Consider the following 14786-nt stretch of genomic DNA (forward strand, 5'->3'; position numbering starts at 1 on the left):
GGTGGCCGGACCGGTGGTGCGGGCACGGCGGCCCCGAGAGTTGCCGGTTCTGACAGTACCCCCCCTTCTACGGGGGGACACCGGACCCCCATGGCCAGGTGCGGGCTTAAGCGGGAAAGCCCTGTGGAATGCCTGGACTAGGCGTGGCGCATGAACGTCCCTGGCAGGGACCCACGTCCTATCCTCAGGGCCAAATCCTCTCCAGTGGACCAGGTACTGCAGCACACCTCTAACCCGTCGGGCATCCACCAGCCTTTCTACTTCATACTCCAGTTCCCCCTGTACCAGAGAAGGAGGAGGCGGGTTCTGGGTGGGTAGAACTGGAGTCACATACTTCTTAAGTAAGCTTTTGTGAAAAACCTTGTGGACCTTCCAGGGGTCAGGAAGTGCCAACTTATATGACACCGGGTTGATGACCTGAGAAACAGTAAATGGGCCAATGAACCGAGGAGCAAGTTTCAGGGAGGGAACCTTGAGTCTCAGATTCTTGGAAGACAACAAAACTTGCTCCCCGACTACAAAAGGTGCAGAGATGGTACATCTTTTATTTGCGTATTTACGCAGTTTCTCTTGGGAACCCTGAAGGTTCTTACGAACCTGGGCCCAAACTGTGCACAGTTCCTCAGAGGATATGTCGGCGGCCGGATTATTCGAGACCACAGGAGTGGAAAGCGAGAACCGGGGATGAAACCCATAGTTACAAAAAAAAGGTGACAATTGGGTCGACGAGTTAACATGGTTGTTGATAGCAAATTCGGCGAGAGGTAAGTAGTTGGCCCACTGATACTGGTTATCAGAGACAAACAGTCGCAGATACTGGATGAGTTCTTGGTTCATTCGTTCCGTTTGTCCGTTACTCTCGGGATGGAAAGCGGAGGAGAAGGACAAATTTACGTTTAGATTTTTACAGAAGGCTCGCCAGAAGCGAGCGACGAACTGAACCCCTCTATCTGACACAATGTCCTCGGGGATCCCATGTAACCGAACAATCTCCTTGATGAACATTTCAGACAGAAGTTTGGCGTTAGGCAACTTGCAAAGCGGAACAAAATGTGACATTTTAGAGAAACGGTCTACTATTACCCAGATGACCGTATTCCCCAGCGAGGATGGCAGATCAGTAATAAAATCCATGGACAAATGGGACCATGGCCTGGACGGAATGGGCAAGGGAAGAAGAGGACCCTCAGGACGTCTCCTGAGATTCTTCCCCCTTGCGCAAACCGGGCACGCGGACACAAATACCCGTACCTCCTTGGCCATGTGCGGCCACCAATAGAGTCTGGATACTAACTCCAGCGTACCCCTGATGCCGGGGTGTCCAGCTAGGACAGAAGCGTGTGTCTCCTCTAACACTTTCAATCTCAGTGACAATGGGACAAATAATTTGCCTTCCGGAAGGGCTTCAGGAGCAGATTGTTGAGCGGCGTGAATGAGAGGTGAAAGGTCGGAGGAGACAGCAGCGAGGACCACCCCAGGGGAGAGGATGCTCTCAGGCTCCGGCTCGGCAGGTTCCGGAGAACCAAAGCTCCTAGACAGGGCATCAGCCTTGACATTCTTAGAACCCGGTCTATAGGTAACAACAAAATTGAACCGAGAGAAGAACAAGGCCCAGCGGGCTTGCCGAGCATTTAACCTCTTAGCGGAATCTAGATAGGTGAGGTTTTTATGGTCTGTGAGTACCGTGATCTGGTGATGGGCTCCTTCCAAAAAATGCCTCCACTCTTCGAAAGCCCACTTAATCGCCAGCAATTCCCGGTTGCCTATATCATAGTTCCGTTCGGTGGAAGAAAACTTCCTAGAAAAATAGGCACACGGTCTAAGGTTGGTGAGAGTGGAGGGACCTTGGGACAGTACCGCTCCCACACCAAACTCAGAGGCATCTACTTCCACCAAAAAAGGGCTGGACAGATCTGGTTGTACTAGGACAGGTGCAGAAGAGAACGCCGCCTTTAGGGTATCGAAGGCCCTCAGAGCCTCAGAAGACCAGGTCCTCACATCTGCCCCCTTTCTGGTGAGGTCCGTTAGAGGTTTAGCCACCACGGAGAAGTCTTTGATGAATTTGCGATAGTAGTTGGCGAAGCCGAGGAAGCGTTGAAGGGCTTTCAACGACCCTGGCTGGGCCCACTCCGTGATGGCTTTCACCTTTTCAGGATCCATCTGGAAGTCGCATGGCGTGATGATATACCCCAAAAATGATATCTTTTGTACCCCGAACACACATTTCTCGAGTTTAGCAAACAGCTTGTTATGTCTGAGTCGAGCTAGTACAGTCTGAACGTGAGTATGGTGACTTGGCAAGTCGGAGGAAAAAATCAAAATGTCGTCTAGATATACAACCACGAACACCCCCATGATATCCTGAAACACTGAGTTCATGTACCCCTGAAAAATGGCGGGGGCGTTACACAATCCAAAAGGCATAACTAGGTATTCAAAATGCCCGAGGGGCGTATTGAAGGCGGTTTTCCACTCATCCCCCTCCCGAATGCGGATGAGGTTGTATGCTCCCCTGAGATCAAGTTTAGAAAACCATCGGGCACCAGCGACCTGGTTGAGGAGGTCAGGAATGAGTGGAAGGGCATACTGGTTTCGGACTGTGATTTTGTTTAGCTCTCTATAGTCAATACAGGGCCGGAGACCCCCATCCTTCTTCTCAACGAAGAAAAACCCGGCACCCACCGGGGATTCTGAGGGCCGGATGTGCCCCTTGGCCAGGCTGTCCTGGATATAGTCCCTCATGGATTCTCTCTCAGGAACCGTAACGTTATAAATGCGGCCCTTAGGAAGTTTGGCCCCAGGAATCAAGTCTATTTTACAGTCCCATTCCCTATGAGGGGGCAGAGCTTCAGATAATTGTTTGGAGAACACGTCAGAAAACTCGGAGAGGTAATCTGGTAGGGGGGTCCCCTCGCAGGTGGAGATTCCCACCTTCACCGCACAAAGGTGGTTAGCACAGCGGGGACCCCACTTTACCAGTTCCAACGTGTCCCAATTTACTACCGGGTTGTGCTCCCGGAGCCAGGGGAGGCCTAGGACGACGTCCACAGACAAATCTCTCATCACTAGAAAGGTGCAGGTTTCCACGTGTAAGGCTCCTATCGTAAACCTTACTTCAGGGGTAACCAGATGAACCACCCCTGCTTGCAATGGGGTGGAGTCCACTCCTGAAACCAGAATCGGGGTCTCTAAACGTAAAAAAACCCCGGACAGTTGAGCAACGAAATTAAAGTTAACGAAATTCGCCGCAGCCCCAGAATCAACAAAGGCTTGCCCAGTACGGTGGAAAGCATGAAATTCTAGGGTGCAAGGCAATAACATTTTGGATAACACAGGGAGTACCTTAGCTCCTAGACAGTCCTCCCGACAACTGCCTAGGAGCGGGAGTTTTCCTGCCGTGGCTTCTTAGTGCAGGTGGCAATGCGGTGACCCGGCTCCCCACAGTAGAAGCAAAGATTCTTCTTCAGGCGATATTCCCGTCGCTGCTTGGGGTTCATGGCTCCCAGTTCCATGGGCTCGGTGGTGGGAAGTGAGAGAGTCAGGTCAGTAGAAGAAGTGGGCGTGGGGAGTGGAGTGGCCCGAGCGGCGTGTCGGCCCCTCAAACGTCGGTCGGCCCGAATAGCAAGCGTCATGGCTTGCTCCAGGGTTCTAGGCTCTGGGTGGGCCACAAGTAGGTCCTTGAGACCCTCAGACAGACCGGTCAAAAATAAGTCTTTTAGGGCGGCATCGTTCCACCCGGATTCCGTACAATGTTGACGGAATTGGGAACAGTAGTCCTCCGCCATTTTACAACCCTGGCGCAGGGCCAGAAGTTTGGAGACTGCGTAGCCCGCCCGGTCGGGTTCGTCATAAATTTGACCCAGGGCGGAAAAAAAGGCGTCAAGGGATAGTCGGGCTGGAGAGCCTGCTGGTAGCGAGAAAGCCCAATTTTGGGGGTCCCCCCTCAGGCGGGTAATTACAATTCCCACTTTCTGATATTCAGTACCAGAGGAGTGGGGTCGGAGATCAAAGTAGAGCTTGCAGCTCTCTCTAAATGCAAAGAACTGACCTCTCTCTCCAGAGAAGCAGTCCGGCAGCGTGGCTCGGGGTTCTGACATAGTCCCGGGAGCGGAAGGGGGCTGCATGGGACCTGCAGCCGCCACTTGTTCCTGTAGCTGCATGCGGGCGGTTAGGTCCTGGACAAGGTTAGTAAGGACCTGGACCTGGTTCGCTAACGCAGCCACGGCCTCCATCGAGGGATTCAAAGTAGCCGGGCGGATGCACGAGTCTGACCTACCTTCGGCCAGTGTTACTGTCAGGACAGTGTCCGGGATATGGGGGTCCCTGATATATCCCGCAACCCCTGTCCCTGCCTACTTGCCCCCCTGGGCTAACCCCCAGGGCGACAACTGGGCGGCGGTCCCTACCCTCACTAGGGAAGCGGGACACGGGGAGACAAACAGACACTGAAGACAAACAACGGTAGAGCGGTCAGACAATCCGGGTCGGCAACAGGAGGGTACGCAGTACAGGGGGGTCAGGCAAAACGTAGTCAAGGTCCAAAAGCAGAGGTCAAGAAAGCCGGGGTCACAAACAGGAGTCAAAAGAATACGCGGGTGCAGCTGGAAGACCAAACTAACACTGGCAAGGCCTGAGAGGAAAACACACCTATTTAAATGCTGTCAGCGCTCCCGCCCCAGAAGCTGATTGGGGCGGGGAGCCTGACAGCAGCAGGGCTAATCAGGGCGGTGCTGGGGGCACGCCCCCAGTCTCACTGCACAGACAGTTACCAGGGAAGCCAGCCTGGTAGTCAAGCGACTAGAAGCACCAGCTGCCTCCCTAGCAACCCGGCGGCGACCAGTCTTACAGCGGCCCGGGGAGATCACAAGAACCGGGGTACCTCTGCGCCGTGCTCCTGTACCCCGGGTGGCCGGACCGGTGGTGCGGGCACGGCGGCCCCGAGAGTTGCCGGTTCTGACAGTGGCTTAGCGAGTATACTCGCTCATCTCTAAATGCTAGTCATGCAGAGAAGGAGTTCCCCTGTTGAACTGCAGCATGAAGAGAACAGTAAAGAAACTGTCTGAAGTTCGTCATAAAAAGGAACGTGTATGAAAGAGTTGTGATGTTTAAGTGAGTCTGCCTGGAGAGGAGCATCCATCAGATAACTGTGGCTGAGGATGTGTGTGCCTTGAGAAAAGAACTGCACTTTCATCTGAATGACTAAAAGGAATTGTAAATGCTCAAAGGTTTATTCTGAAGCGCTCAATGTTGTATTTTTCCAAGCTTGAGTGAACTGTTTGTACTTGCAAATTTCCACGTTAACCGTGACTAAAAGAGAACCGTGTGCTCCCGGTTTCTGGAAAGTCTTTTGTTCTGCACTACACTTTATTCTGGGTTAGTGAATTAGTCACTTATTCAGGGGCACTGGCGTCACGATGACAAATAAGGACACCATTGGGATGACCAGGTAAAATCCCCTAAGTCTCCCGCCAGCGTGCGGCTGGGCTACCCTTCGGCTATCTTGGAAAGAGGGAAACGGTAGAGCCACTGTGAACTGTCTGCCAAAGTATACCCTGCCATTCCCTCAACTGAAGGCCTGGTCCTCGGTCGCTGCACTACAAATCGCATATATGTGAAGCCCATGCTTTCCAATGGGTTCTTTCACATAAGCAATGTTTTGTAACCTGCGACATTGAGAGAATACAAAATTGTGGCATGCTCTATACAGTCGCAATTTCCTATGTTTTCAGCCCATGTTGCCCTAAGGAGCCTTCCTTTGTGTATTTCTTGCGGTGCAACTTTTACAGTAGGAAATTCTACTGTAAAAGTCCTAAAATAAGTCCTATCTACATAAAAAAAAAGAAAAATAGTAATACATCACCTAACAGCCACTGTCAGCTCCGGCGCGTGTCTCCTCTGCAGCTTCGGCACAGTTTTCTATAGCCTTCAGACAGTCCTTCCTGGATTGGAGGTTTAAAATCCCTGCCTCCACAAAGTGCTGGCTGTGATTGGTTCTCGAGCGCCGCAGCTAAGCCAATCAGAGCCAACGCTCGATGAACCACTCACAGCCATTCATTGAGTGATTTTCAAATTCCTGACCAGGAAGCTCTGCCGGAGAACTTCAAACAAGTCAAAGGGAGCTTTGGAAGAAGTGCGGCAGAGCTGGACAGCACCTCTTAGGTGATGTATTTGCTTTTTTGGGGTTTTTTTCTATGCAGCTAGGGCTTACTTTCGGGGCTTATATTTTAAGTCACCCAGAAAATCCTGTCAAAAGAGCGCTACAAAGTCGTACTATCACCATGTGAAAACGCAGCGATATCGCACAGAACGTACAGGAAAATAGAGCATGCTGCGTATTGTTTGTGCAAGCGAAATGCGCAAGCAACATCTGCTTATGTGAACGAACCCATTAAAATCAATGTGCACACAAATTTTGCACGCACAACGCTGACAAATATGTTCATGTGACACAGGCCTAACCCTGTAAATACGTGTGAGCACCGAGAATACAATTAATGGGATCATACTCAATTCTTAACTTGAATGTACCTTGCAAATAAGCAATAGTTTCTGACTACTAACATCTATGTTTCACACACCTCCAATGTAAGAGGTCACTTTCATTTGTAAGACATCTTGGACACATTTGTTTCCTTTCACATCATTTTGAATAAATTAGTAGGCTATAATATAGCGAGACATGAGCTGAGAAACTTCTGGTCAGACAAACTTTTTCCACCAACTGCCCTTTCTTCCAACTCCCAGATGGACTTAAATACTCCATTCATAGGGACAGTGGGGAAAGCCAATGCCAAGTAGCTCTGACATCACCTTACCTCCGGGGAAAATAAGGATTGGGCATTGCAATTCAATGTGCTAGATCCCTCTTTTCCCCAACATCATCTGTTAGAGGGTAGTTGGGAGGCTAGTGAGCAAGTTCTTGCTCAGTGTAAACAGGCAGTCATTCATCTTTGAATGACTACATGTTCACAGTGAATATTGGTTGGTGGCCAGAAGAGATCTCCAACGTGCTCCACCTTCATTCACTGAATGACTATCACACTGAAGTGCCCAACATTCATCCCGTGTAAAGCCACCCTAATGCACCCAGCTTTGCTGTGCATGCACCATAGTTAGAAGCAACTGCGTATGCCTTTAAAGCGGTATTCCCATCTCAGAAATCCTATTTCACTGTGTTCAAAAATGCAAAAACAAACAACTCACCCATAAGATGTTTCTTATAAAAATGCTCCGTTCTCCAGATATTAACATAGTAACATAATGTGTAAGGCTGAAAAAAGACATTTATTCATCTAGTTCAAGCTATTACCCCCCCCCAATGTTGATCCAGAGGAAGGCAAGAAAAACTCCCAATGGGGTAGAAGACAGTTTTTCTCATTTTAGGGGAAAAAAATTACTTCTCTAGTCTAATCTGGCAATCAGCATAAATCCCTGGATCACCGACCCTTCTGAAGTCATCAATGACTATAACATGTAATATTGTTACACTCCAGAAAGGCATCCGGGCCCCTCTTCAACCCTTTTAGCGAGTTCGCCATCACCACGTCCTCAGGCAGAGAGCTCCATAGTTTCACTGCTTCTACAGTACAGAGCACCCTTCTATGTCGTTGTAGAAACCTTCTTTCCTCCAGACGTAGAGGTCGCCCCCTTTTTAAAGTCCCAGTCTTTGGTATAAACAGATCATAGGAGAGATCTCTGTATCGTTTCCCGGTATATTTATACATAGTTATTACGTTGCTCCTTGGCTGTCCTTTTTCTAAATTAAATAACCACAATTTTGATAACCTCTCTGGGTATTGTAGTCCACCCAATCCGTTTATTACTTTAGTTGCCCGCCTTTGAACTCGCTCAAGCTCTGATATGTCCTTCTTTAGTACTGGTGCCCAAAACTGTCCACAATATGTGTGGTCTGATCAGTGACTTGTAAAGAGGAAGAACAATGTTCTCGTGATGCGCCCCTAGACCTCTTTTGATGCACCCCATTTGCCTTGCCAGCAGCTGCCTGACACTGGTTGCTCCAGTAAAGCTTACAGTTAACTAAAATCCCCAAGTCGATGTCGGTTTTATCAATTGTTTTTCCATTTAGTGTATAATGGTGACAGGTATTTTCCCTGCCCATCTGCATAACCTTATATTTATCAGTGTTAAATCTCATTTGCTACTTTTCTGACCAAGCCTCCAGTTTACCAAGACCCATTTGCAACCGTATACTGTCCTCTCTTGTGCTAATTACTTTATAGTTTTGTATCATCTACAAATATTGATATTTTACACTACAGTCTCTCTACAGCTTCATTATTAAATAGATGTAAAATAAAAGGGTCCAATACTGATCCCTGTGGCACCCCACTGCTAATGGTGACCCAATCAGAGTATCTATCCATTAACCCTTTCCAATCTGATTTGCATCCTGGTTTTCCTAGGGGGCTTACTCTTTTTCTGCCGTTATACAACGGCGCTATATGCTGGCTAAAGCCAGTACTGCATGAGGTGACACGTTGGATAGGTTCAGACAGCAGAGAGGCTGGCAATATACAGTAAGAGAACCCCGAAGGATGTCTTCCAACATCAGAGCTGTACAGCCTTAAATCATAATGTCTTTAGACGTCAGACAGTGGATTGGAAAGGGTTAATACCACCCTCTGCTTTCTATCACTGACCAGTTACTTACCCACTTACACACATTCTCGCCCAGACCAAGCATTCTCATTTTATATACCAATTTTTTATGGCACAGAATCAAATGCTTTGAATATACAACATCCTACAACTTTTCCCAGTCCAGAACTTTCCTTTTCATAGAAGCTGATCAGGTTGGTTTGACAGGCGTGACCCCTCATAAACCCGTGCTGATATGGAGTTATAAAGCTAATTTCATTGAGGTCCTCCAGGATAGCATCTCTTGGAAAATCCTCAAACATTCTACCCACAAAAGGAGTGAGACTTACCGACCTGTAATTCCCAGGTTCACTTTTTGACCCCTTTTTGAATTCACACTACAGTTGCTATACGCCAATCCAATAGAACAGACCCCGTCACTATAGAGATCTCTCTCACGCTCCCCCCCCCCTGAATTTTCTCGGATGAGTATGCAGTTACTCGAGAAGAGCGATGCTCACTCCAGTAACTACCTTAACCGAGCGTGCTCGCTCACCTCTATTCCTAACCCTTTTATTTCTGTAAGATGTGAACTGTTCACAGTGAGTATTTAAGATGGTTTTAAAAATTTCCAATTTCTTGTCTGCATTCTTATATCTGAGAATATTGTCCCATTCAGTCAGATTAAGGGCATTTTTAAGCTGATTGCACCTTCCTAAAGTTTAGTATTCTTGTAGCTCCCCAATAAAACTCCCTATTGAAAGACAAGTTGAAATTTATTATATCATGGTCATTATTTCCCAGGTGACTCCTGACCTGCACCTCTGATATTCTGTCAGGTCTGTTGGTTAACACTAAGTCCAAGATGGCTGGCCCTCTAGTTGGGTCCTGCACAAGTCAGGAAAGGTAATTATCTTTAATTATTGACAGAAACTCATTCCCTTTATGAGATCTGCAGGTTTCAGCTTTCCAGTTTATATCCGAATTGTTAAAGTCTCCCATCATAATAATTACCTCATTGTGATTTGCTGCTTCATCTATTTGCTTCAGTAATAGAGTTTCAGTAGCTTCTGTTATATTTGGTGGCCTATAGAAAACCCCTATAAGGATTATTGTTTTCCCTCCATATATTTCTACCCATAGAGACGCCACATGTTCATCTCCCTCCCATATATCTTCCTGTACTATGAGCTTTATATAGGATTTTACATATAGACAATCAGCTCTCCCTTTACATTTTTATGATCCCTTCTGAGCAAACTATAACCCTGTAAGTTATCTGCCCGGTCACAGCTTTTGTCCACCCAGGTCTCAGAACTCCCAATATGTCATAGATATCTTCAGACATTATTGCTTGCAGTTCGGCAACCTTATTGGTCAGACGTTTTTGGTTATTTTTTATTTTAAGTGTATCCCTATTAACTATTCTGCCAGTTGTACTACTAACCCCTCCCACTGCTCCACCTCCATTTTCATTACTTAGTCCCAGATCACTGTCTACACTATTTCCCCACTATCTCTCTGATTGTCCTCCCCCCAGTCCCTAGTTTAAACACTCCTCCAACCTTCTAACCATCTTCTCCCCCAGCACAGTTGCCCCCTCCCTATTGAGATGCAGCCCATCCCTACAGTAGAACTTGTAGCCAATAGCAAAGTCAGCCCAGTTCTCTAGGAACCAAAACCCCTTTTTTTTACACCAACTCTTGAGTCACTTGTTTACCTCCCTAATATCCCGGTGCCTTTCTGGTGTGGCTCATGGTACAGGTAGTATTTTAGAAAAAGCTACTTTGGAGGTTCTTGCCCTAAGCTTACATTCTAGGTCCCTGAAATGCTTTTAAAGGACTATCCACCTACCTTTAACTTTGTCATTGGTGCCAATCTGCACCATGACTGCTAGATAATCATCAGCTCCTCCCAGTAATCTGTCAACCCAATGTGTCAAACTCGAACTCCAGGAAGACAACACACTGTTCGATGATCTCGGACTTTGTGGCAGATTACCCTGTTGGTTCCTTTAATAATTTAATCGGCACTACCAGGACCTGCCTAGCCTGATCTGTGCTCTTATTCCCCTTCTTACTAGGCAGACATCCCTCTGGTGCTCCAAGGGCATGTCGTACTGCAGCAGTGCTAGCCCTGTAATAACATTTCCCTCATCTGCCAACTTTGCAAACTTATTGGGGTGTTCCAGTTCAGAACTGGCATCCATGGCACTCTTCCCTCTACCCCTCATTCTGTCACCCAGTGCGTTGCTTTGTGATTTCGAACACACTGAAATAGGATTGCCAAAATGGGAATATCCTTTAATTTTTGACAAGCTTGAGATGATGCACCCAATCATCAAGGACGTTAATCAAGCCGGACTGGATGGCCATGACCAGCTTGACTGCTCTGGAGCATCTCCACCCATGAGTACAAAACGACTAACAGCATATGGCGTGCGCAGCTATTAAAATCCATTTTTCACAAAGTCCTCTATATACTTTACACATGTGGTCACCTTTAAAAAGCCTATAAACTAATCCAACAGGTAGTGGTGGCAGTTCCGAGTGGATAATCCTACTGACATGGTCCTTTGAAGTAGTGAGACGGGGTGACACGAGTCAAGCAAGCTTGGGTTTTTAATCCGGCTTCACTATTATTGAAATGACAGCCTCATTCAGAGAAGATAGAAGTTGTCTTTTTTCCAATGATGACTCAAACATCTCGGACAGAATGTCTGTATAATTCTTTTCCGTTAGGGAGAGAATACAACACTTCCTCTATTTCCCTTAATGTCAAAGGCTCATCAAGGACAGATTGTTCATGTTCTATCTAATTCCGGCAAAAATAAATTCCCCAAAAAAGAGGACACCAGGAAATGATAACCCGCATCATTTATGCCACGTCCTAGCTGGCAAAGGTTTCCACCTGGCACACAGAGGTGTATAGATTTGTCGCACTTTTGCCCGCATTTACTTTATTTTGACCAGAGTGTGAAATTTTTCAAAATATAAAACGCACTTTTTGGGTAAAAAAGTTTTGCTAAAAAGTTCCTGCACCATATAGACCAAAGAAGGGCTCAGCAGCTATAAAGCAGAGCATGGGGCCTGTGTGCACCTCCGGATTCTGCAGCAATAACCCTCCATAGCATGCTATGGAAAAATGATTCTTCATGCACACTAGCGAAAACCAATTGCGGTTTCCGCTCACAGATGAAAAATCGCGGCATGCTCCGTTTTACTGTGGTTCCTACACGGACCGCTTCCATTGAAGTCATTGGAAGCCATCCGACCCGCTGCCTGTCCACAATTGACATTGTGGATGGGCCGTGGATTCTGCGTGAAAAGTAGGAGTTCAAACTAAAAGTCTGTACTGTGCATGTCCGGCAGCGGGCCATGCGGACCATCTGCAGTATAGAGAAGCCGGAAGACAGGACCGCACGGACAGCGGCGAAGGAGACCACCTGCATACACAGGTATGCAGGGTCATGCGCCACGGTCACGGACAAATTCCGTGTATGTCGTGTGCATGAGGCCTTATTTGCAGACTAGAATCAGACATGCAAAGTCTTTTACTTGCGGGATTGGACAGCACAATCTGGTGTGAGGTGCTTGTGAGAGTCTCGGGTACATACTGAATGGGAACTTTCTTGACGCTATTTCTTTTAAGACTCCTGCGCTGTGGCGCCAAGTTTGAGAAGCCCAAGAGGGAATAATAACCCTGTTTATGCACAACTATGCTCCGTAGCGACAAACCGTCCTCAATCTGCTCTATAACCCCCAATGTATTCTGTAACTATGGAAACACATAGTTCTGCATAGAATCTGTAGACACAAAACGAGAGGTGATTTATAAGCAGATTTATAAAATTACTTTGTTTTCTATTTTAGATGCAGTGGAGCAATGAAAATTGGTTGAAAATACACACCCTTTCCATTTTGTTTCTATTACGACATTTTGTTATTTATCTAATGCTTTTAATTAACTAATTTAGTTTACTTGCGTTATCTTGCTACTTTTCTAACTTTGAGAGCTCCTTCACACGGACGCTACGATTTTCGGCCGAAAATCGCATGAACGGGAGGCAGCTATGACCAAGTTGCAGCTGCATCTCCCCTTCTAACGCCCATTCAGATGGCCGGGCTGCAGCATGTATATGCTGCAGCCCGGAATACTGTCGAGCAGGAGGAGGGAGTTTAGCTATGCTAAACTCCCTCCCCCTTTCCATCCCTTGCCGGCAAAGGGAGGGGGCAGGGGTTTAACACACTGGCTCCCGCTCCCTCTTTGCCCCTTGCCGGCTGCTGGCAAAGGGAGGGGGCAGGATGGGGCGGGAGCTTAGCAGAGCTAGTGTGCTTATCTCCCACACCGTCCTGCCCCCTCCCTTTGCCGGCAAGAGTCGGAGAGGGGGAGGGAAGGGAGGGCTAGTTTAGCAGAGCCGCTGCTAAACTCCCTCCCTCCCCCCTTTTCCAGCAGCTCTCATAGGCTCCCATAGGAGTCTATAGCAGTTGTTGGCGTATTCCAGCAAAAGATAGGTCCAGACTAGAGATGAGCGAGCATACTCACTAAGGGCAATTGCTCGTTCGAGCATTGCCCTTAGCGAGTACCTGCCCGCTCGGGAGCAAAGATTCGGCTGCCAGCGGCGGGCGGGGCGCGGTGGGGGAAAGCGGAGAGGAACGGAGGGCAGATTTCTCTCTCCCTCTCTCCCCCCCGCTCCCCCCTGCTCATGGCCGCAACTCACCTGTCACCCGCGCCGGCAGCCGAACCTTTTCTTCCGAGCGGGGAGATACTCGCTAAGGACAATATTCGATCTAGTAATTGTCCTTAGCGAGTATGCTCGCTCATCTCTAGTCCAGACCTATCTTTTCCGGTCAGCCTAAAAACAGACGGCCGAAAATGCGCACTATGGGCGCTATCTTTTCCGGACAGCTGATTTTACGCAGCACAAAATCGCCCATCTGAACAAATGCATTGGAATCCAATGCTTCAGATGGTTGTGATTTTCAGCTAGCGTTTTATAGCGGCAAAATAGCTGCGATTAAACGCTCGTGTGAGGGAGCCCTGAGTTACAACAAATACCTTTCAGACCATAACTTAGTTTATGCTGTGCAGAGGTGATGACAGGTTCCCTTTAACCCCTTAAGGACATGGCCTATTTTGGTCCTAAGGACGTGACAATTTGGGGGGGTATTTTCATGTCCACTTTTCAAAAGCCATTACTTTTTTTATTTTTCAGTTGACATGGCCATGTCCGTGGTTTCCATCATTGGGGAGATAGACAGATTTTTATTTGATTTACATAGGTTTAATACATACCTAGCATCTTATTAGTCTGCAATTTAATCAACAGTGACAAACTCTTATAATGACTGCTGTGTATTCAGAATGATATTTATAATTCTCTCAATTTTTTTTACAGATGGCTCATAGAAAAAAAATATGAAAAAAAAAAAAGAAAAAACAAAAACAAATAAAGATCATAGAGACTACACTTGATTTAGCAACACAGCATTAATATACTATCATGGAACTTCTTCATGGCTGCTTAAACTTCTACTGAACACAAAAAAAAAAACGCAAAAAAAAAAAGCTGAAAAAAATCAAAAACTTTTTGGAATCGTCCGGGAAACTTCCTCCTGCTGCTAAGACGTGAGATCAGACAAGACGATCGAAAACTGCCGAACAAGAGAGATCAACTATTTCAACAACAATTTTTTTTTTGTTCTGATGAAACATATGCTGGTTCTTCCTCAGACATATGGGTCTGTGTACCAAAGCTAATTAAAATGTTCTCGATGCTTGACGCGCCGTCAATTCTAAGACACTTACTAATCAAGTTTCCGTACGACTGACAAAGCTGGATGGGTTTTTTTTTCTTTTTAAGAAAGACCGGCTTATGCCACATCTGACATGGCAGATTTTGCTGATGATAATTAAAACCACAAAATGGCACATGTATAATAAAGGTTCTCCTGCTGTTATTTATATGTGTATTTTTATCATCTTTTCATGGCGTCATAGGAGAAAATGTAGGCTTAAAGGGATTGTCCATTCTGAAACGTAATTGGGCCAAAATTCTGTACGGATTACTATTACATCTCTAAGGTGGTTAGAAGTCTGTTTTTCTCATATAGAGCTCCAGATCTCATGCCTAGTTAAAGGGAATCTGTCAAATTCATAATGGTGTCCGGACTGTGGGCACTACAGTA

General features: G+C 46.9%; 1 protein-coding gene across 2 annotated transcripts in view; it reads left to right on the forward strand.

Annotated features, from left to right (window-relative positions):
• Window positions 1-14548, forward strand: part of LOC136624590 (galactosylgalactosylxylosylprotein 3-beta-glucuronosyltransferase 1-like) — a 129627-nt gene extending 115079 nt beyond the window's left edge. For both annotated transcript variants that reach the window (XR_010792357.1, XM_066598550.1), the window contains exon 6: window positions 13997-14548. The gene's annotated coding sequence lies outside the window, so the exon portion shown is untranslated. The remainder of the gene's footprint in view (window positions 1-13996) is intronic.
• Window positions 14549-14786: the final 238 nt, after the last annotated feature.

The sequence above is a fragment of the Eleutherodactylus coqui genome, chromosome 4 (genome assembly GCF_035609145.1).
Source record: "Eleutherodactylus coqui strain aEleCoq1 chromosome 4, aEleCoq1.hap1, whole genome shotgun sequence".
Classification (NCBI taxonomy): Eukaryota; Metazoa; Chordata; class Amphibia; order Anura; family Eleutherodactylidae; genus Eleutherodactylus; species Eleutherodactylus coqui.